Raw genomic sequence first — 20843 nt, 5'->3', positions numbered from 1 at the left:
CAAATTGCCAACATCTGCTGGATCATGGAGAAAGCAAGAGAGTTCCAGAAAAACATCTATTTCTGCTTTCTTGACTATGCCAAAGCCTTTGACTGTGTGGATCACAATAAACTGTGGAAAATACTGAAAGAGATGGGAATCCCAGACCACCTGACCTGGCTCTTGAGAAACCTGTTTGCAGGTCAGGAAGCAACAGTCAGAACTGTACATGGAACAACAGACTGGTTCCAAATAGGAAAAGGAGTACATCAAGGCTGTATATTGTCACCCTGCTTATTTAACTTCTATGCAGAGTACATCATGAGGAACTCTGGGCTGGAAGAAGCACAAGCTGGAATCAAGATTGCCGGGAGAAATATCAATAACCTCAGATATGCAGATGACACCACCCTTATGGCAGAAAGTGAAGAGGAACAAAAAGCCTCTTGATGAAAGTGAAAGAGGACAGTGAAAAGTTTGGCTTGAAGCGTAATATTCAGAAAACAAAGATCACGGCATCTGGTCCCATCACTTCATGGCAAATAGATGGAAAAACAGTGGAAACAGTGTCAGACTTTGTTGTTTCGGGCTCCAAAATCACTGCAGATGCTGACTGCAGCCATGAAATTAAAAGACGCTTACTCCTTGGAAGGAAAGTTATGACCAGCCTAGATAGCATATTAAAAAGCAGAGACATTACTTTGCCAACCAAGGTCCATCTAGTCAAGGCTATGGTTTTTCCCGTGGTCATGTATGGATGTGAGAGTTGGACTGTGAAGAAAGCTGATTGCTGAAGAATTGATGTTTTTGAACTGTGGTGATGGAGAAGACTCTTGAGAGTCCCTTGGACTGCAGGGAGATCCAACAAGTCCATTCTAAAGGAGATCGATCCTGGGTGTTCATTGGAAGGACTGATGCTAAAGCTGAAACTCCAATACTTTGGCCACCTCATGGGACGAGTTGACTCACTGGAAAAGACTCTGATGCTGGGAAAGGTTCGGGGCGGGAGGAGAAGGGGACGACGGAGAATGAGATGGCTGGATGGCATCACCGACTCGATGGACATGAGTTTGAGTGAACTCCAGGAGTTGGTGATGGACAGGGAGGTCTGGCGTGCTGTGATTCTGGGGTCGCAGAGAGTCGGACATGACTGAGCGACTGAACTGAACTGAACTGATCCCTGGGGAATATAGATGTAAAAATCCACAACAAAATATTAGTAAACAAAATTTAGCAGTGTATTAAAAGAATTATATGGGGCTTCCCAGGTGGCACAGTGTAAAGAACCTGCCTGCCAATGCAAGAGACTCAAGAGACTCAGGTTCAATCCCTGGATCAGGAAGATCTTTTGGAGTGGGAAATGGCAATCTGCTCTAGTATTCTGGAAAATTCCATGGAAAGAGAAGCTTTGTGGACCACAATCCATGGGGTTCGAAAGAACTGGGCACAACTGAGCATACACCCATTCATGCAGAAGAATTATTTACTTAATTATGAATTAAGTGGGATTTATTCCAGGGATAAAAGAATGACTTAACATTCATAAATCAATCATTGTGATGCACCACATTAACAAAATGAAGAATAAAAGTCACATGATTACCTCAACAGATGCAGAACGAGATTTGACAAAATTCAGCATCCATTTATGACAGGAATTCTCAACAAACCACTCAAAGAGGAAACATATCTCAGCATAATAAAGGCTATTTATGACAAATTCGGGCTTCCGTGGTGGCTCAGAGGTTAAGGCATCTGCCTCCAATGCGGGAAACCCAGGTTCGATCCCTGGGTCGGGAAGATCCCCTGGAGAAGGAAATGGTAACCCACTCCAGGATTCTTGCCTGGAGAATCCCATGGACGGAGAAGCCTGGTATGGTACCGTCCACGGGGTCGCAAAGAGTCGGACACGACTGAGTGACTTTACTACTACTACTATGACAAATTGACAGCTAACATCATAGTCAACCCTGAAAAGCTGAAAACATTTCCTCTAAGATCAGTAAAAAGACAATGATTGCCACTCTTACCACTTTTATTCAATATAATATTGAAAGTCCTTGCCAGAGCAATTACAAATATAATGAAATAAATGGCATCCAAGTTGTAAAGGAAAAAGTAAAACTGTCACTATTTGCAGATGACATGATACTATATATAGGAAGTCCCAAAGACTCTAGTCCTCCTGAAAAAAAATTAGAACTAAAAAGTAAACTCATTAAAGTTGCAGGTCCCTTCCCCCCAGTGACTTAGTCTCTGATAACACTAAAACAAGTTAGGCACTGGTTAGTTAGTTTTTCCTGAAGATGAGCCTTGTTAAGAAGAAGTTTCTCTAGTATACTTCAGAATAGTTCCTTGTCCACTGCAAGGAGCATGAGCAGATTTTTCTCTAATACTTACTGGGAGAACCGAGTTATGTTCCTAGAGGTAAATCTCACAATATTGAGTGTGCCCCTCTATGGCTGCCTCCACCAACCCGAAGTTTTTAACTCTCAGAATTGTCCACACTGAACCAAACGCAATTTGTTGACTACAGTTCAGATTTTCCTACCCCTGTACTGATCCCTGAATGGTTTCTGCTCATGGGTCTCTGCTTCATAAGCCAAGCCAACCTGTATTCATCTCTTTGTCTTTCCAGTCTTGGAAGCAGTTGGTTTGCTCTGTAGTCTCAACCTCATTTATGGATCCTAGAATAATTGTTGATTTTACTCTCTGTTTAGCCTTTTACTTGTTGCTAGGATGATATGGCAACATCCAAGCTCCTTACACGCAGACCTGGAAATCAGAAGTCGGAAATACATTTCATTTCGCATCAGGGAGAAGAGTATAACAATGGTGCTATGTCACCAACTTGATAGCCTTCCTCTTGTAGGAAAGTTAGCCTGGTTTTTGCAGGATAATCTAGAAGTAAAAAGAAACTGGAGAAAAGGCAAAATTTCTGGGAAACATCATAATATTTTTCTTATAAAAAGAAGCAAGTTGATTGTCTTGGCTTGAGCTGTCGTAATGACATACATTGAACGGGTGGCTTAAACAAAAGATATTTATGTTCTCATATTTCTGGAGTCTGGATCTCTGAGATCAGAATGCAAGTAAGGCCAGGTTTTGGTGGAAACTCTCTTCTTGGTTTGCAGATGGTCACCTTCTCCTTTTGTCCCCACAAGTACTGAGCAAGCTCTCTGGTGTCTGTTCTTACAAAGGCATTAATCCTATCAAGAGTGCCCCACTCTCATGACCTCATCTAAACCTAATTACCTCCTAAATCCCTTATCTCCAAATGCCATCAGGTTGGTAATTAAAGATTTAACATGTTAATTTTGGGGGAATCCAATTCTGTCAACTGCATTAGTCAAAGGAAATGCAAAAATTAAGAACATCCTTAAAATTTCAGACAGTCAGTTTTGGAAAATGATTGAAACAGCAGTGGAAATCAGCTTTTAGGTGATTCCAAAATTTTATTGTGGGTTGAAGAAAATAATCATTTCATTTTGAACTAGGTTGCGTTTGGCATAATGAGAGGCATGCAAAAGAAGACAGCTCTTTAGCAGTGAAGAATCTAGACTGGAAAACTGATCAGTTGACTGGGCAAGGTCTTCACTTGAGGCACACTTGGAGTCTATGGCCAGAGGAAGTAAGAAAAGACCTCTGAGGATGAAGCCATGATCAATTATTACAAGTAACTCAGAGCAATCCACAAGCACAGGGGGAAATGTCATTGAGTTTGTAGTTAACCTTTATCTTGCTAAAAAGTGTACTTTCCTGGATGGTCATGAGACATTTAAAACAAAAAGTTTTTATAATTAATTGCCTGCTAAACTGTATTAAAGGGTAAACATTTAAATAGGGGAAGACTTTTAGAATCTTTAATATGCTATTGTGATTGTTCATTTCTATGAATGGAATATATATATATAATATATTATAAAATATTCGAATATTTAAATTTAAATATTTAAAATATTTAAATTTTATATTTAAAATATATTTTTTTTAGCCAGAAAGCCACCTTCCTGTTTCAGTGACTCAACGGACTACCAGTCAATTTTCTGAGACTCTACTTTGTTGGTATGTATATAGCAACCCATATTTTGGGTAAATTCCATTGCCTTTGATGAAAGAATGGCCTTACATGTAAGTGAGCCCAGAATCACTAAATGCAGAGACTGAAATGATCCTTAGACATCATTTGGTGTAAGACTTCCTCCTCTATTACACAATTAAGATAACTAAAAGATGGGGTGAAAAACTGTTTTCAGGGTCACATGAATCCTACTAGAAGTGTTAGATCTTACAACATGGTCTTCTGATTCCAAAGTTAATGGTGTTTCTAGTAAACTTCGTTTCATGTAAGGCTAAGTGGTCAATCCTCCATATTCAGCAGGAAGATAAAGAATGTACCATTTTAGACAAGGACATATAAAAAAGCTCACCTAAAACATATCCCTGGCTTGCCATTGCCTTCTCCACCAAAAGACATAAAAGAATGTTTTTCTCCATGCCACCCAGAGTAAGCCAAATTAAAGCTGCCAAGTGGCTGCTAATGAGTACAGTAGAGAACTGTAGGATTGGGTTCAAATGAAGAACTGGTTTGAATTGAACTACAGCCTAGAAAAATCATGTCACTGAAATTGTATATTTTAAAATGGTTAAGATGGTAAATTTATGATACATGTATTTTTTAAAAATACAACAATAAAAATTCACAGACTGGATAGCTTTAAAAAAAAATCAAATAACTATAAAATTATACTCAGTGGTTAAAAAAAAACTCAGGGTTTCTGATTTTGATTTTGCACATACTGTGGGTTTACACTGGCTTCTTTCCCCTCAAAATGTTACTTTGTGGCGGAGTTTAGCAGCTGCATATTCCCTTTGTACTAAGAAAAAATTGCCATTATGAACTTCCACATATGGAGTTCAATGTTCCCACTTCATTTGCATAGGGCAATATAAGCTTTGTACTTCTAGGGAAGGGCTTCCCAGGTGGCACTAGTAGTAAAGGACTTGCCAATGGAGGAGATACAAGAGATTCAGACTCAGGTTCAATCCCTGGTTTGGGAAGATCTCCTTAGGAGTTCATGGCAACCTGCTCCAGAATTCTTGCAGGGAAAATTCCATAAACAGAGGAGCCTTGTGGGCTACAGTCCATGGGGCTGCAAAGAGTCGGACACAACTAAGTGACTGAGAACACACATACACGTTTAAGGACACTGAGGTTCAGGCTACTTTACTTTGTCGTTTGGTTCAACTGACCAACATTTAATGAGGTCCTAGTGGCCCACTCCCGTGTTCTTGCCTGGAGAATCCCAAGGACGGGGGAGACTGGTGGGCTGCTATCTCTGGGGTTGCACAGAGTCGGACACGACTGAAGCAACTTAGCAGCAGCAGCAGCAGCATGCTGGGTATTGGGTGGGTGTGGATGGTAGGGGAAAAGTGAGACAATTACTGCTTTTTTAGTAGCTAATCTGGGGGTAGGGGGTTTCCCAGGTGGCACTAGTGGTAAAGAATCCACCTGACAATGCAGGAGACTTAAGAGAAACAGGTTCCATCCATGGATCAGTAAGATCCCCTCGAGGAGGGCATGGTAATCCACTCCAGTATTTTTGTTTGGAGAATCCTATGGACAGTGAAGCCTGGTGGGCTATAGTCCATAGGGTCATAAAGCGGTGGACATGGCTGAAGTGATTTAGCACGCGTGCACACTGGCGGGCAGGGTAGGACATCTGACAAACACCTATAATTCAGGGTTGAGTGTGGCACTATAAGAGAAATCACAACAGATACTATAATTCTTCATGGAGATGTTATTATGAATATGGCATTTGTAACAGACCTTGAAAGGTGAATGGAATCTCAATAGAAGCACCAGGAAGGGCATTTCATCATTGGTAAGATACCAATAAAGAGTATTCTCCATGCATAAGGTTTAGTTCATTGGGAGTGAAAGTATTGACAGTGTGGTTTAGAATACACGAGAATACTTAAAAATTAGGCTGAGGCCAGCATGGTATGGGTTTGAAGTTAAGCACATATTTTGTCATACTCAGAGGAGCACTTGAAACTTTGAGAGCAAATAGAGTGACTGAAATCCTTTGAAACTCACTTACCGAAACATCTCCATCTCATAGGAAAGAAGTCTAGGTTCTAGAAGCTCCCGGCTGCAACAGGCTGTGCAAAAGCCTGGCCAAGAAGAGCTACCCCATGCTCAAGGTCAGGGGTGTGGAAAAGGTCAGTTTTCATTCCAATGCCAAAGAATGCTCAAACTACCGCACAATTGCACTCATTTCACATGCTAGTAAAGTCATGCTCAAAATTCTCCAAGCCAGGCTTCACCAATACATGAACCATGAATTTCCAGATGTTCAAGCTGGTTTTAGAAAAGGCAGAGGACCAAAGATCAAATTGCCAACATCCGATGGATCATCAAAAAAGCAAGAGAGTTCCAGAAAAACATCTATTTCTGCTTCATTGACTATGCCAAAGCCTTTGACTGTGTGGATCACAATAAACTGTGGAAAATTCTGAAAGAGATGGGAATACCAGACCACCTGACCTGCCTCTTGAGAAACCTGTATGCTGGTCAGGAAGCAACAGTCAGAACTGGACATGGAACAACAGACTGGTTCCAAATAGGAAAAGGAGTATGTCAAGGCTGTATATTGTCACCTTGCTTATTTAACTTATATGCAGAGTACATCATGAGAAATGCTGGGGTGGAAGAAGCACAAGCTGGAATCAAGACTGCTGGGAGAAATATCAATAACCTCAGATATGCCAATGACAACATCCTTATGGCAGAAAGTGAAGAGGAACTAAAGAGCCTCTTAATGAAAGTGAAAGAGGAGAGTGAAAAAGATGGCTTAAAGCTCAACATTCAGAAAACTAAGATCATGGCATCTGGTACCATCACTTCATGGCAAATAGATGGGGAAACAGTGGAAACAGTGTCAGACTTTATTTTTTTGGGCTCCAAAATCACTGTAGATGCTGATTGCAGCCATGAAATTAAAAGATGCCTACTCCTTGGAAGGAAAGTTATGACCAACCTAGATGGTATATTAAAAAGCAGAGACATTACTTTGCCAACAAAGTTCTGTCTAGTCAAGGCTATGGTTTTTCCCGTGGTCATGTATGGATGTGAGAGTTGGACTGTGAAGAAAGCTGATCGCCGAAGAATTGATGCTTTTGAACTGTGGTGCTGGAGAAGACTCTTGAGAGTCCCTTGGACTGCAAGGAGATCCAACCAGTCCATTCTAAAGGAGATCAATCCTGGGTGTTCACTGGAAGGACTGATGCTAAAGCTGAAACTCCAATATTTTGACCACCTCATGCGAAGAGTTGACTCACTGGAAAAGACTCTGATGCTGGGAGGGATTGGGGGCGGGAGGAGAAGGGGATGACCGATAATGAGATGGCTGGATGGCATCACCGACTCGATGGACGTGAGTTTCAGTGAACTCTAGGAGTTGGTGATGGACAGGGAGGTCTGGCATGCTGTGATTCATGGGGTCGCAAAGAGTCGGACACGACTGAGAGACTGAACTGAACTGAAGTCTAGGTTACTATGGTATACTAGGAGATATACTTCTATATCTGTAGTGAGATAGGCAGCTAAGTTCAATCCACTGAGCTCCAGATGCCAGTTCACCCCTCCCCCTCCAAATAGGTCTTGATTTGGCTTTGGATCCTGCTTATTATGGAATCAGGTCACATAATCACACTCTGAAAGTTACAACTGGTCAAGCATGCCAACAGAGTGCTAAATTGCTGCATTTCCCATTACTGAAAGACCAACTTTCTGTTAATCTAAAGCCAATTTAAGGTTTTCAAAGCATAAAGCCTTTTAAAGACTCCATGGCAAGTCCAATTTTCAATCAGAAAGGAATCTCAGTCAAATTATTAAAATGAATTCAGCCTTTTATTTAGGAGTTGCCATCTCTGCTCTTTCTACTCAGAAGAACATGTGGTCCTACTCCAAAATAAAATAAGCTGTGTTCATTCTTTTCATTTGAAAACACTCCCACAAGGCACTAAAGGAATTCTCCCTTGCCTTTCCCTAGAGACAGTGAGGCAGAGAGATTCTGTTACATTTTCATTAATCATTGCCTCATGCCCATGTGATCAGATGAAGTCTTATAAGAAAGGGTATATGAATTGCAATTATTAACCTCGTGCTTTCCTGTTCAGGAAGTGAGGATACTGAGACCTATGAGTAAATGGATCCCTAAATCCTACTCTTCCTACTCCCAGTTCTAGTGGAAAAGAAACTCAGAACAAATGTCCACTTCCTTAAAGGGAAGAAAGTAAGTGTATGTATACTTAAGATAAACAACAGTGCCCTACCACTTATTTTATGAAGAAATTTAACAGAACTAATCTCAAGTCATTATCATGTGTAGGCGGAGCAGATGTGAACTTCCCAATTTCCACAATGACAAAAATAGCTCAGAGATGTTAAATATTTAGTTGCTACTATTATTGAGCATATAATATGCCAGAAACGTGAAATAAATGGCATATATCATCATATTTGTACGTGAATATTTGTGTTCACATATCACATTCATATGTGAATATAGGTGAATTCTCACCCTAGGACCTAAGAATGTGACTGTATTTGGAGATAAGGTCTTTAAAGAGGCAATTAAGTTAAAATGAGGACTTTAGGAGAGGCCCTCATCCAGTCTGACTTGTATTTTTATAAGAAAGTTTAGGACACAGAGACAGGTATCAGGGATACTAGTGCACAGAAGAAAGACCATGTGAGGACACAGGGAAAGGTGACTACCTGCAAACCAAGGAGAGAGGCCTTCAGAGAAACCAACACTGCAGACAACTTGATCTTGAACTTCTAGACTCCAGAACTGAAAATGAATGTCTGCTGTTTAAGCCACCCAGTCTGTGGTGTTCTGTTATGGCAGTCTTAGCAGAGTAATATATTACATTCTAAAAATGAAAATAACAGTGAAGGAGGAATCAATAACTTTATTTACAATTGAGAAAACTAAATACCATAAGTAGCTAAATCTGATTTTAAACCCAATGAGTTATACCAGAACTCTGGCCCTTCATCTCACTGCTGTATCTTCCCAAGTGATAAGCTGATCAATGACAATTCTGGCAACTAAATTAGGGTATTATACTTTTTAATTCAGTGTTCTTTCCATCAAAATATCATGAATTATGTTGGTAGGCCAGTTTTGACTTTAAAAGAGAGTGGGAAACAAAGTTAAGGAAAAAATAGAGTTCCAAATGAAAATTAAAATACCTGTTTCCTTTATAATTTCTCAGGATAAGACCAAAATATTCAAGGCAAATGAATCTTCTTTTCGAGGCATTCTGGAATGGTACAGCTGTTTTAATGTATGGTACTTAAACCTCTCAGTTTGGTTTATTCTGAAATGGAATTTGATCAAAACTCTTCCCTCTAAGCATCCCTTTCACTTTATTGTAAGTTCCTAATGTCCCTGGGTCGGGAAGATCCCCTGGAGAAGGAAACGGTAACCCACTCCAGTATTCTTGCCTGGAGAATCCCATGGACAGAGAAGGTTGGTAGGCTCAGTCCATGGGGTCGCAAAGAGTCGGACACGACTGAGCGACGGAACGGAACGGAATGTAAAAGCTCCCAAAGGGAAGATACTTCCCTGGTATTATTTTAACTAGCTGGTAAAGTTCCTGCCAAATGCTGAAAACCCATAATACCAGAGAACTAGACAGAGAAGGCTGCCTGGGAAATATCATCCCAATTTTGTTAAGCAGAATTTATGAGACTCCACACTAACTCTGATCTGATTAAATTAAAAGTGAAGTTTATAACAATAGGAATAGGCTAAATCATAGCATAATTATCTCATAGACTATTATACTGAGACTAATGAGCCATGCAAAGATGCTCATGATACACGTGAAAGAAAAAAAGCAGACTATATAAAGCTATGTATAGTAGGAATCCGCTGATATTATATCAGTTCACAAAAAAATTTCATACATCAAATACTAATAGTAGCTGTGTTCAAGTGGAGTCAGAGAACTTAGGACTTAATAATTAATCACTATTGTTTATCTTATTTTCTAATTTTCAAACATAAATATATGGTATAGGTGTGTTATGAAGAAGTAGGATGGAAGTCAAGTGGGAAAGTAAGTGAAAGTCAAGGTTTATCATGAATTTATCAGGAAATCAATATACCAGGCCATTTTGATTTCTAGAATTTAGTAAGGCAAATGAAATTCTAAGAATCTGTCTGTGTGTGTATGCATAAAGGGCATCATATTTAAATGTAAAAAGGCACACAGTGTGGGGAACTTCCTGTAAACTCCTGTTACCCTTAATCTATTTACTGCATTGTAGCCAGAATGACGGAGAAGGCAATGGCAAGCCACTCCAGTACTCTTGCCTAGAAAATCCCATGGATGGAGGAGCCTGGTAGGCTGCAGTCCATGGGGTCGCTAAGGGTCGGACACGACTGAGCGACTTCACTTTCACTTTTCACTTTCACACATTGGAGAAGGAAATGGCAACCCACTCCAGTGTTCTTGCCTGGAGAGTCCCAGGGACGGGGGAGCCTGGTGGGCTTCCGTCTATGGGGTCACACAGAGTCAGACATGACTGAAGTGACTTAGCAGCAGCAGCAGCAGCCAGAATGATGTTTCTAAAATGCAAATCTGATCTTATCTTTTCCTGGTCAAAATTTTCAGAGGATCCACCCCCACCCCCGTCCCAGTCTAAGGATAAATTCATATTCCTTAAGTATCTCACAAGCTCCTGCCTAAATGGCCCTGGTTTACCTGCTGAGATTCACTTCTCACTATCGTCTGTTTCTTTCTCAACTATGGCCCTGTTGAATTTTGTCTCAGTTCCATTTACACTCTTCCCTCTGAGTGTCTTATGTTCCTTTCTTTCAAAAATTCTCCTAAATCTTTGTGTCCTAATTTTTTCTTACTCATCTTTAATGGTTTGCTTAGACATCATTTCCTCTGCTGTGTCTGCATGAATAACCAAATCTCACATGCCTGGACAGACTCCTGAATTCCCCTCATAGTGCTTCCCTCAAAGTGTTGCGATCATCCATTGACGTGCCTGAGTTCTCCATTGGTTCTCTGAGGGGCAGAGTTCTGAAGATGTTGTTTACCAGTAGACAAAAGAAGATTATGAGATTTTGCAAGTTAAAAAAATTAATGCATTGTAAAAAAAAAATAGAACAATGTTCTCTCTTTTAATTTGACGGTATACTCAACTCACAAAACCCTGTGTCTCTCTGTAGCTCTGATTGGCTATTATGTTGCTAGGGATTAACCTCCTTGGCACATCTTGGGCTTTTAGTAACTGGACAAAAGGCTGTTCATGAATTTGTCCGCTCATCAAACAGTGAAGAGTTTTGCTTATTGTGTCACTGTAGACTAGTCAGCAATTACACATGGCAGGCATATGAGGTGTGAGTGTCTATCTCACAATATATATCAAAAGAGTAAGAGATGATAGCATCATCAGAGGTACAATAAGTAGACAGACAAGAAGGAGATAGTCATGTGCAAAAGAGAAGGATGTGGAAATGCAGAAAGAACACTTAAAACATGTGGCATTTATTATATTATCAATTTTTCAAATTATGGAAGCTGATTAAAAATTATAGCACTATCCTGATAGTTGTTTTCTGAAAGAAATTTGGTTCAAAGGGAACTAGCAAGTCATTCTTGAACAGTTTTTTAAAAAAATAAAGCAAGCTAATGGTAATGATAAGGATCCGTTAGCAAACTAACTGAAAGACATTTACTCAAATAGGCATAGACTTCAGTCAGCTACCTGATGACAAATGCATCACTGAAAAGACAAGCAGGTCTGTCTTCTTGCCACATGGGTTGGGGAAAGGGTGAGAAGAGAAGAGAAAAATAGACGAATAAAACCTGCAAATTCCAACAGAAAACAGATTTTTCTTGTAAATATTTTCCCTTAGGACTTCTGACATCCTTTAGGGAAATGATTACTTTAACAACCCTGCCTGTGCATGCTGCTGGGTTTTCAAATAGTTTTTCCAGAACTGGAGGGTAAATGGAATGGTCCTGACTGCCAAATGGTAATGGGTTCAAAATCCTTGATGAGAAAAGAAAATTAAGAGTCAATTAAATCATCATTTCCTCATTTTTGCATATGAAATATTACACTGAGACCAGAAATTTGGTGTGGGTTAAGTATCAGCAAACTGGATTTGATCCAATTTTATAATAAAAAAATATTTATTTTTTTCTTTGTATTTGTCCTCAGTAAAAATACTTCTTTGGGAATTTACTGTCTATGAAGGAGAAAAGATTTTCACAAAATTTAGACAGTAAATAGCTGATATATGAGGAGCACTGATTACTGACAGGTGAAGAATTAGGGAGAGATACATGAAGAAAAGTTATGACCAAACTAGACAGCATAATAAAAAGCAGAGACATTACTTTGCCAACAAAGGTCCGTCTAGTCAAAGCTATGGTTTTTCAAGTCATCATGTATGGATGTGAGAGTTGGACTGTAAAGAAAGCTGAGCGCTGAAGAATTGATGTTTTTGAACTGTGGTGTTGGAGAAGACTCTTGAGAGTCCCTTGAACTACAAGGAGATCCAACCAGTCCATCCTAAAGGAAATCAGTCCCGAATATTCATTGGAAGGACTATTGCTGAAGCTGAAACTCCAATACTTTGGCCACCTGATGTGAAGAACTGACTCATTGAAAAAGTCCCTGATGCTGGGAAAGATTGAAGGTGGAAGAAGGGGATGACAGAGGATGAGATGGTTGGATGGCATCACTGATTTAATGAGCATGAGTTTGACTAAGCTCTGGGAGTTGGTGATGGACAGGGAAGTCTGGCGTGCTGCAGTCCATGGGGTTGCAAAGAGTCAGACATGACTGAGTGACTGAACTGAACTGAACACGAAGAATATAATACGTGCTGGTCTTTGAGGAGAAGATGTGATTTGGATATGAGGTGTAGGCACTTAGCAAAGGTTTGTTCAACTAAAACAATAAATGAATGAATGAATACTTATTTCAGGTCTACATGAAACTGGAGAATTTCTTGAATTTTATTGTCACCAAAAGTACATTTTCCAGTTTTACTTTTTAGTATAATTTTATTTTCCAGTTACATTATTTTTGGAAATAAAATAATTTTTATTCTTTCTGATAGAAAATTAGACAGGGGATCAAGAGGTATGGTTATGTGAGAAAGTATATCATTGGGGAAAGAGAAGTAAGACTATATGAGGGAAGGGAGGCTTGGGATCAACCTTGACAGAGGGATAGGGTTTGACAGGTGAATATGGATAGAAACATGTATTCTGAGAGAAGTAACTATAACTGAAAATGCATGCTATGTATTGACAGAGAAGTCCTTAATTGGCTGCAGCTGAGGTTGATGACGGGCAGAGTGAGAAATTAGGCTGAAGGGGAAATTTTCATTGTGAATGTACTTGAATGAATGAACAAATGTAGACATCAACCCTGAGCTCAGAACATCCTCTGTGGCTTAGGTCAAAATGAGGGGTTCACTGTCTTCTATGCCATTAATGGGGTCTTATGACTTTTCCAATGTCTTGGTCTTAGCATGGAAGCCATCTTTATCATTCCAATCTAAATCACTCTTCCCAATCACCAGCATCACACTCTCAAGCTAATGTTTTCAACTGCAGAAAGTTCTCTGCAGAGGAAAGAGGAAGGAGACACTCAGGTAAGTAACAAAGAAAGTGTGAGACCAGGACACAGGAGACTTGAATTCTAGTTCTGGTTCTGGTGGCAACTTGTTGAGTAACCTTAAGTAAGCCAATCAATACCTCTGAATCTGCCACTTCACTTGAAAAATGAAGGTGTGGGGCTAGATGATCTTTAAGATGACTTCTAACTTGCTACCTTTATATAAAAAAATGATATAAATTTCAAGAATGAAAGGCATAAATAGCAAAATCAATGTAATCCATTTTAGGAACTTAACTGTGAAAAACTTAAAGAGTGTTTAAGTTTTACCCAAAGACCCTTTGGCTCACCCTACCTCCCTACACTCAGTTCAGTTCAGTCGCTCAGTCGTGTCCAATGCTTTGTGACCCGATGGACTGCAGCACATCAGCCTTCCTTGTCCATCACCAACTCCCAGAGCCTAGTTAAACTCATTCTCATCGTGTCAGTGATGCCATCAAACCATTTCATCCTCTGTCGTCCCCTTCTCCCACTGTCAATTTTTCCCAGCATCAGGGTCTTTTCCAATGAGTCGGTTCTTGTATCAGGTGGCCAAAGTATTGGAGTTTCAGCTTCAGCAACAGTCCTTCCAATGAATATTCAGGACTGATTTCCTTTAGGATGGACTGGTCGGATCTCCTCGCAGTTCAAAAGACTCTCAAGACTCTTCTCCAACACCACAGTTCAAAAGCATCAATTTTTCAGCACTCAGCTTTTTTTATAGTCCAACTCTCACATACATACATTCCTGAAGAATAATTCATTCTCATTCGGGGCTCTTCCTTTCATGGCAATAAGACTGTATTCTACTAGAAATACAATTTATCTAGGAATCTGGCATGAACTCTCTTTGTCTACCTTTTTCATCCCCTTTTGACCAACATCAAACTATTCCTTAAGCTAAAATATCTACTTGAGAATGGGTTCAGCATTTCTGGTCTTTCCAAAACTGGCATCTTTAGGATCTGGTTTAGCTCAGCATCATTGCACTCACCCTGGGCTCCCTACAGAGGGCAAGTTGGGGCCCTCACTACTTCAACCCTTTAAGGATATTCCCAGAACTAGCTAGGGTTCAGCACCTTTGAAGAACCACTTTGGACAAATCATAATTGCTATATTCTTGCCTGGCCTTAGATTCTGCACCAAGGATAGGGCCAGAGATGAATGGTCCACTGGAAGTAAACAGGAAAATCTGGATAGAGGAGTTTGTGTATATGTTTGTGGTGGGAGAAGAAGGAGTATTTGCATTCTACTTCTTGAATAAGTATTTTCCCTTGGAGTTCAGGCATGCTGGTGGATTTCTAGCAAATGCATTTCTCTTTAATTTGCTATTCCGTCTCCCAGTTCTCTTGCTCAATTATCATCCACTCCATCTCTGCAGGAGAAGAAACTCACAACAGAGATAACTGGTGGGATTTCCTTTTCGTTTTCTGATTTTGGTATGTAATGAATCATAATCTAATTGCCTGGTGTGTTTAATGAGAATAATAATAATAATTAATTTTTATTCTGTTTACCTCATTTTTTAATCTGGAATGTGATTTGTGGAAAGAATGATAAGTTCCTAAGTTACAAACTAATATAAATTTACTATACTCCCACTGCTTTTTTCCATTCAATCTCTTTGCAATTAAAAAGATCTTAAGAGTCACTTGGCCAAAGCTCTACCCTCTCTTCTGGTGCTTAGTCCTCTGCAAAGTTCTATCAATGATCATATGACTTCTACTTGAATATCCCCAGTGACAGGAAATTCACAAACTTCCAAAGCAGCCTATTTCAGCTTTGGACGGCTCTGGCTATTCCAGTGTCCTCTCTTATGCTGACTAGTATCTCTCTTAAAATTTCTATCAACTGGTCTTCAATCCACTAGCCACAGCCATTTCAAATAGGTCTAAGGTAGCCCTTCAAATGTGTGTACAAAATCAATGAGTGCCTTCAGAAAAATTGTGGTTCCCTTAAGAATATTTTATCAGTGGCTACTAATATGCTATCTTAGATCTGAAGTCAGTTAGGTGGCAGCACTCTATCATGGGACCTGCTCCATGTTTTCCTTCTGTGTTCCGTTGCATTTGGTCCTCAGTCCCTTTCCAGCTGTCCTGTCTGTCAATAGTCTCCCATATCCTAAACGATTTTGTTCAAGGAAGCAATATCATATGGCAATGCCATTTATTTTTCCTTCATAAATCAAACAGCCATGACTTAAGCAGTACAGTGAAATTCTACTTACAAGTACAAATTTAAGCCACCTCAGCTGCTCTCTCAGGAAAGAAAGGAAAAAAAAATTACTGTTGGTTCTCCAGTTACCAAGTTTGGGAATCATCCCAAAAAACATTTCAAAAGGAGATATTATTTCCAGAGGGCAAATAGCACACACATGGGATGGGAAAGTTTTGTTGATTCTATGGAGCCAGTTAACAGCATGGTAAATATGTCTAATTCCTGACAATAACCAAAACAAGTCCCAAAGACAGCTTGGTTAATGTGAAATGAATTTAAAAAGAAATTCTCCTCTGGATTTCTCCTTAGCACATACACTGCCAGCAGTACACAGTTATGTGTTTGCTATCAAGCCACACCCCTAAGCCACAACACATTATACATGTGGTATGAGATGTTGAGTGCTGTTGATGCTACAGCTCCTGTTAGTCTTGGAACAGGAGTCAAGCTTTGTTTGTGGATTCACAAGCAAACAGATGAACACTATAACTCTTCACAGTCTCTATTTTCTGAAAGGTTTCTCTCTTTGACTTGATCTTGTCTTTGTGATTAAAGCCAAACTTTTCAGAATACTGGAATGATGAAAATTTATCCCAAGTGGGCAGAAAGTTAATGCCAGAGAGAACTCTTTGATGCCACAGACCCATATACACCCATATACATATATACACATACATATTAATTCAAGTATAAGTGATTTGAACCAGTCAGTGAAAATGAACGTGTTTGGTTTATCTATCCCATGAATTGTCAGATAAGTGAAGACACAATGGTCAATTCTATAGTCTTTTTATGAAGTTATCCTCTTAGCCTCTTATTAGTCTGCTTTTACAATCAACTGTTTAAGAATTATATGAAAATTTATAAGGAAGTGTAATTCTACTCACTTGTGATAATTTCTAATAAGAGGACATTTAATTTATTTTCTTAGCCACTGCTGTCTGTTTTGCTAATTATTCACATTTCTCACCAGTTCAATGTCACTTGCACACACATGCATATTTCTGCAAAGTAACAATGATAATAGTAACAGTAATAACAATAGTAATAGTTACCATGCACTGTACTGTTGTGCTGAACACTTAAAATATATCATCATATTTAGTCTTCTTCACATCACTGTGTCAGGATTCCCTGGTGACTCAGTGGGTAAAGAGTCTGCCTGCAGTGCGGGAGAACTGAGTTTGATCCCTGGATTGGGAAGATCCTCTGGAGAAGAAAATAGCAATGCACTCCAGTATTCTTGCCTGGAAAATTCCGTGGACGGAGGAGCCTGGCAGGCTCCGTAGGGTCACTATAAGGTGGGTGGTAATAATCTCCTTTTACAGATGAGAAAAACAAGGCTAAATTTTCAGGTCATTCTAACTCCACAACTTCACATTGGTAGTTTGTTTTTATACTATAAGCACACGATTGTTGTTGTTGCATAGTTGCTAAGTTGTGTCCAGCTCTTTGCAGTCCCATGAGCTGTAGTCCTCCAGGCTCCTCTGTCCATGGAATTCTCCAGGCAAGAATACTGGTTACCATTTCTTTCTGCAGGGGGATCTTCCCGACCCGACCCAGGAATCGAATCTGTATCTCCTGCTTGGTAGGCCAGGTCCCACTTGGGAAGCCTATAAGCATAAGGAGAAAATGAATTATAAGTGGTTGTGGATATATTTTCAGATGTTAACTTGGATTGTTACATTCCTCTCTTTAAGTTGTTCAATAATTTAGGGCAGAGTAAATGTTTCTCTTTCCCTCGAATACAGTTGTCTGCAAGCTCCTTATACGGTAATAGGTGAGATTATTATGGAAATAGAAGCAGAGTCCAAAATGCCACTGTGACTAATGCAGAAAGAAATCATTAGATTCTGTACCACCCATCCCTATCCAAAATATACACTGGAGACTTAGAACACAAAGGAATTTTAAACTTAGTTTGACCAAGGGCTCCCTTGAAAAACCCAAGAGAACTGCCATTCATTCAATAACTGGGAAGATTCAGTACACTCACTTCTTTGACCTGACATTTAAGGAAAGGTTAGTTAAACAAACAGAGGAGGAAAACCCCCATGGGGAACTGGCCCTCCCAGTGTCTGTGAACACAGACTCCTCTGAGGCAATGGAGATTAATGACACAATATTACGTTTAACCACATTTCCCCCTAGAATAGACATCTATTTTTATGCCAAAATACAAGGTATTTCTTTCTAATCCAGAAGTACAATATCAGAGTTTCATATTCAGAATGCTTGGGGAGGTTAAGCTTACTTTCCAGAACTGAGGAGTGGTCAAAACACTCCATGGTGTTTGTTCAGTGATTTATTGATTTAGTCTTACATGAGAATATCCCTTTACCATAGATCGCAGGATGCTCACAGTCATTCCCACTTCAGCTAACCCCTGAACAATGCACGGGACCCATCCTCCATGAAGTAAACAACTTCCTATAGGTTTATATTCAGCCCTCCATGCAGTTCCCCCCACCCACAGTTCAGCATCTTGGGATTCAACCACTGAAACAAACGTGGGCACAAGTGGGCTCATGCAGTTGAAACACGTGCTGTTCTAGGGTCAAGGCTATTGTTAAGTCGATGCTTTGCAATAGTAAGCAGACAGATGAGGTGGGTCTGCCTTACATTTACAGAACCTTACCCAAGGCACCACACTTCCTCCTAGTTTCAATGACCTCATTAATGAAACAGCAATGATGATTTCTAGATGGTTTACTTTGAGGAGCTGCTGTAAGGAACAAACAGAAAAATCTATGTGACTCTACTCCAAATCCCACACATTAATGCATATACGAACAAACACACAATTGATGTGGCTGCAATTATTTCTACTTAAGTATGTCTTCTCTTCATTCTGATAACAAAAACTTGTCATATTTTCTTGTTATTGGATAGGCATTCAGTGGATGTTAGTGATAGTGATGAGAATAAATTTATAATGACTTGCACAGTAGACACAGTTCTGTCAGTAGTCATGATTACTGGCAGCAGGAAACAGCACAAACCTGAGGACTTTTATTAGAAAGGTTCACAGTTGGTCTACTTCTGTAATAAAGTAGGATTTCAAAGTTTCTTCCATTAGCTGTAGGGGCCACTACCTCCAGAAAGCCTAAGGTTTCTGGTACAAGCAAAGGTAGTGATTCAAGAATCAGATATCTCCATGGTACTGGACACAAAATCAGCATACAAGTGGGTTGATGAGTGAAGTAAAAGTCAAAGAGATTTAGGAAAAAGTAAAATCAATTAAAATATTCCCTTCAGGAAACACTGGAAGAATTTTCCCAAGAGCCAAGATGATGCTTCTTTTCCATCTTAATCCAATCATATTTTCCTCTTCTTCTTTTTTTTTAATTGAAGCAGCTTACTGGATCCCCAAATATAGTATCAGCAGTAACTTCAAAGAAGCTACAATGAGTCCTTCAAGAACTTTTCCTCATTAGCATCGTTTTTATGGCTGAACAGACCTGACCTCCAGGTCTCATCTTAAAAGTCAAAGATTTCCCCTTTCATGAAAGCCTCCTGTGTCTGATCAGTCCCAGCTACACAGCAAAGTTAAATAGGGTCACAGTTAAGTGTAGGTCTCTAGTGTGAAGCCCATCCAGGGGTGGGGTGATTTTTTCTGTGCAAGGCCTACTTGGGCAGCTGCCACAGACACATATTGAGTATTTAAAGCCCACTGAAATGCCTGAAGCTTAACTTTCAGAAAGGCTTCCTAAGGAGTCACTTTTCCAAGGAGGAGTAGACTCAGTCAAAAATGTAAAACAAAAGGAAGCAAAGTCTACAGAATCCCAGTTAAAATGCTGGAGTGAAAACTGGCTAGTTCTGGAGCTGCAAGAAACTTTGAGGCATATTTCAGTACAGATCCCACAATTTTATAAAAAGAAACTGAGACCCAGAAAATGGGAATTATTTTCCTAAAGTCACTTGGGAAAACTCCATCCCCAAGACCCTAACTAGCTATCTTTGCCTTATACTACTCAAGTCTTCCAGATGTTTAGTCTTAATAATGCCCAACTACTACAGACATTTGGAAACCCATGCTTACAGAAAACCCTACATGAAATGCTTCCAAATAATAAAAAATTTGGATTGAAAAATCAATATAACAACAAAAAACATTTGGGCTATTTCAGAAATGTCACACCAGTTACATAAATGTTTTAATCTGCTGAAGTAAACATATCAGAAAGTACAAAAGTGGCTCCTTTTCTTATGCCATCACTGTGGCTTACTAAAGCAATAATAATTTGCTTCTGTCTCTGCTTATTTTTTGGCATTTCTTGAGCCCGGCAAAGTGAAATTCAATTGGCCTGTATCATTTTGTTTTTAAAGTCTTCCTTTTTAGAGATTTTCAGCACTGCTAAAATACCTAAGTCCAAAACAAACACATTTTTTTTGTTCATAATTTCCTTTTTTTAAAAAAGTAGCTTTCTTTTTTGCAAATATTTTATTCCTAGATCATGTAAACCCCTTCTCAGCCAGTTTAAAAAAAAAAAATGAAGTCAACATTTAAATCTTAAACTGTACAAATTTGTAATATTCATATTGACAAATACTTATCCGCCTGTCTATCCACTGGGCATCCAGCCATCCATCCATCTATTCTTTGACTTCCTTTTTGTTAGTTTATTTACTTAAAAATTAAATTCGTGAGAATTCTTATAGCTCCTCATAGTATTGCTATAACAATTAAACTGAAATGAGCAGAGTTTTGTAAACAACATATCATATAGATATGACTTCTAACATCGCAATATGGTTTTTCAGTCAGTGAAATTCATGGCCCTGATTATAAGCTCAATGAAAATTTACTGGGTATATAAAAGTATAAAACATTAAAAATTTAGTCTAGGAGAGAACCTCTACATTTTATTTAAAACATTAGACTTTCTAAAAGCCAAACCCTTTTAGGTTATTATGTGAGTTATTAAATTAACAT

The 20843-nt window shown here is 39.3% G+C and overlaps 1 protein-coding gene across 2 annotated transcripts in view; it reads right to left on the bottom strand.

Annotated features, from left to right (window-relative positions):
• The window catches only part of P3H2 (prolyl 3-hydroxylase 2), a 195302-nt gene that overhangs the window by 70714 nt on the left and 103745 nt on the right, over positions 1–20843 (bottom strand). Inside the window, exon 1 of one of the 2 annotated variants that reach the window (XM_088838281.1) lies at positions 8768–8786. The exons of the other annotated variant lie outside the window; for it this stretch is intronic. The gene's annotated coding sequence lies outside the window, so the exon portion shown is untranslated. Of the gene's footprint in view, positions 1–8767; positions 8787–20843 lie in introns of those variants that run through there. 2 annotated transcript variants of the gene reach the window in all.

The sequence above is a fragment of the Moschus berezovskii genome, chromosome 1 (assembly GCF_049115385.1).
Source record: "Moschus berezovskii isolate FMDL1 chromosome 1, NW_MosBer_1.0, whole genome shotgun sequence".
Taxonomy (NCBI): Eukaryota; Metazoa; Chordata; class Mammalia; order Artiodactyla; family Moschidae; genus Moschus; species Moschus berezovskii.
The sequence above is the reverse complement of the archived record's forward strand: the minus strand, read 5'-3'. Positions and strand labels throughout refer to the sequence as shown.